This window comes from Centruroides vittatus, unplaced genomic scaffold, assembly GCF_030686945.1.
Source record: "Centruroides vittatus isolate TY-2023 unplaced genomic scaffold, ASM3068694v2 contig_1114, whole genome shotgun sequence".
NCBI lineage: Eukaryota > Metazoa > Arthropoda > Arachnida > Scorpiones > Buthidae > Centruroides > Centruroides vittatus.
In genome coordinates, this window is record NW_027120716.1 from 950,022 (window position 1) to 954,043 (window position 4,022).

The window sequence follows — 4,022 nt, forward strand, 5'->3', positions numbered from 1 at the left end:
ATTGGTATGGTCTTGTACATCATACTTTTCCTGTTAGCAATAGAGTTGTGCCAGTCATCTATCTAATACCTTTCAGGGAAAACTTTTTTAATTGAAATAACGTAACTTCTGGTAGAGACCAGAAGTTCGTATATAGTTAATCAGGTCCTCCTGCTCCTATAGTTTCCATATCGGGTCTCAATTTTCATCTATCTAACGCCATTCTCGAGATTAAGGAAAGGTAAATAAACGGATGACAGTGGGTATTTATAGGTTTACATTTTTTTCAAATTGCAGCACAATCAGTTTAAATAAGAAGCAATTATTATTTAATTAAAAATATAAAATTACTGTATTATAATTATAAATTTTTATTGCAGATCAAACAGCTATTAAAATAATTCTTTCGTTATTAAATCACTAATCTAATATTAACTAATCTAATAAAAAGTCACATATCAATTATCAATATGATGATAAAACAATCATCATATAGAATATCATTAAGTTATTAGATAAAATATACTAAATACATAAGTTGAATTACAGTATTTACAACTCAACTTATGTATTTACGGCTCACCTGTGGCCAAGCGGTTTTCGTTCCTTGAACCCTGGCAGTTCGGTTGTGGGTTCGCGCCTCGCTCGGACGGGCTGGCCACGTGGAGTTGTCTGGATTTTCTCCACGTCTATAACGCCTAAATAGCGGCCAGTTTCTCTTAAAAAGTTTCCCTCTAGGCAGATCGCCCAAGTGTTGCGTTGCCACAATTAAACAAACATACATCATGTATTTACTATAGTATATTTTACTTTTAGTTAGTTAAGACAGATTTAACGCTCTCAACCTCTCGCTCCCCACTAGATTCGCGTCTGCATAGTCACACCTGGGCACAGACAGAAGATCTTTACAGTCGCTTGGTGTCGATTGCTTTATTCTGGTGTTTTGTTCGTCTTTGGCGCCCAATTCAATAAGTGCGCGCAAATGCTTTTTTGTTTCCTAAATTCCGTTCGACGAGTTCAAGCGCGTCAGGACATAGACATCCATAGACATTGTCGCTTTGACCCCACTGTATCTCGAAAATGAAGTCATGGACACCTATTTCTTATTATATTTTTGGATTCCTCATCGCAATTAACGGAAAAGGCAAAGTTTAATTAAAGTCGATCGATCAAATTTTGAAAATGAACACAGTTCTGTAAGCCACATAGAAGAGGTTTCGCTAAAGAAGAAAAATTGCACAAAATAATTGAAGTTAACAAAATATCTTCAATTATTTTGTGAACTTTTTAAAAACAAAACTATCGTCTTGGCTTTTTTATTAATATAAAAGTAGCATTACATAATTTATAGACGATCTCTAATGTTAGTAGTTGGTGGTGAAGATTGGAAAATGGGATTCGATATATCAGAACAGATCACCTATGAAAATTACTGGGATTACTTGGTCGGATTTGATCCCAGGTCCTCCATAGCGATAGGCTGATATCTTAACTGTCTCGGTTATATAGATAGATGAAGCCATTTTTAATAAATAGGTCTAGATATATTATTAATTTTATTATTAACTACATAAGAACTCCCGATGCAAATCGAAAGTCACGTTATTTCGGTTCAAAACTTCCTGTGGAAGATGTTAGTTTGTTAAGTTATGGCAACGCAACACTTGGGCGATCAGCCTAGGGGGATACCTTCCGGGAGGTCTTTTTTGAAGGTAAACTGGTCCCTATTCAGGCGTTACAGACGTGGAGAAAACCCGGAAAACTTCACGTGGCCAGCTGGTCCGGCCGAGGTGCGAACCCACGACCTAACTCCCAGTATTCAGGGAATGGAACCGCTTGGACCTGGACGGTCTTAGATGACCAGCACGACTCTATTGCTAAAGAAAAAATATGATGTATAGGGGCAAGCCACTACTGATTTGAAATGGAAAGCATATATTTTAAATTAAATAAATTTAAAATATGATTAAAAGTTGCAGACCGGCATTGTGACGATGTCATAATAAATATTTGCTCTTTTATTTATTTTCGATATTCTAATTAAATAAGCTACATTTTAGATATTAATAAACATTATTAATATAGGGGTTTGCGAAATTTATTAATAGAAAAGAAAAATCTTCTAAGAATAGAAGATTTAGACGGCCGGATGGCCGAGCGGTAAAGGTGGCAGCCTACCGCTCTGGGGGACCCGGGATCGAATCCGAACGGGTCGAATAATCCCCAGGAATTTTTCGGGGGTGGTCCGTTCGGATATGTCGGGCCCCGTCCCTCACCACCCGGTCGCCCCATTGTGGGCCTGGCCGAACCCATAATGGGCTTTCTAAAAGAGGCCCTCTTAATGCCCACAGGGCGGAAAGAGTTTAAAAAAAAAAAAAAAAAAATAGAAGATTGTTAACCACTATTTTGCAGAATAAATTTTAGTTCTTATAATGGTAAACATTATGATTCAAGTAAATTTAAATGAATAATTTTGTTTAGATTTAGGAACATCATCAAATTGACAAATGCTTTTTTTTTTTTTTTTTTTTTTTCGTTTTAAAACCTTTTCTTGTCCTATGGATATCACGAAAAGGATTATCACGCCGTATCCAAAACAGGTTCTGTCTTTCTTTCGGATATGGAGAACCTGCGTGATCTGCGTATTTCACAAGTCTCATACCTACGTAGCATTTGTAGCTACATACATATGTATGAAACTGTCTCAGCGCTTTCAATGGTTTAGAAAAGTGCGCTTGGTTTATTCTCGATTCTCGGCGTTTTGAAAAGGTCTCGTTTATGTATTTTGCACTTGGTCCGACGAAATATGGAATCGGAGAGCGTGTCTTCCATTTTGACTTTAAACATGTCCTTCCTCTATTTTATAATACGTTCAAAAATGATTGCCAAAATTAAGAAACTCTGTAGGCTAAAATGCAATAGTTAACTGTTTCGTTTTTATTTTGCAATTAAAGGTTAGTTTTTTTACAAGGTATATCATTATATTTTATTTCAAGTTTATCCAATATTTTATTTTTTTCAGAACAAATTTCCTCCATTTTTTTTATCTGTTAATGATAATTAAATAGAACCTTTTTCATGCCAATTATGCGTTCGACCAAGCCTACACAATAGAACTGGATGAGGGCGATGAGGAACGGGGGTCGAATATCCAGATCAGCCCACCCAAAAAAAATTGAGCCAATCCGAACTCGAATTCGGGTTATCTGGTATCTTTAACATTCCAGTCATCCGTCTTGTATTTTATATAAACAAACAAAAATGTGGTATTAAAGCTAGTATTCCTCTATCATTGATAATTTACACTTTTTCTCCATTAAATAAATTTTTTTAAATGTTATTTTCACGAACATCCTATAGAAAGAGTTATGAAATTTCTAAACAAACTTAAAATGAGGACATTACTGTTTATGAGAGTAAACTATATTGAATAATAGTTATTAACTAATATAAATGTAAAAAAAAAACATTTATATCGTACATTCTAAATACCAAAGAACTTTCATTTAAATTCAATTAAAATGGCTGACGGTATTCTACACATTAAAATATGTGGCAGAAACTAAACACGTCTTTACATCTCCACCATGTCCAATACAGAAAATACTTTAGTTATTTCCACGTATTTTTAATTAGTTTTCATTTAATTATTAGATTTACCGGATGTTGTTTAATATCCTGCAATTCACTAAATGGAATCGCAAAACAAAAAAATTCGAAGTAATGAAGTGAATACACACAAATTTCAATTTAAATAATACGATTATTATTTACAACGAAGCGAAAATGAATAACTGAGTAATTTTATTTCTCATGCAATAATTTCGTTGCTGTAATAAATAACCTTGAAATTCCTTAAATTAACGAAGATTCATCGGCCTTCGTTCCACAATTAGAAAGCTATTGCACATCACGTGCTTTTGGTGTTAAAAATCCAAATATTTTCGATAAAATACAATACAAAGATTATCTAGAACAACTAATTATTTTAAATATACATATTTTTTAATTAAAATATCCACAACGTTGTAAATTAAAATAAT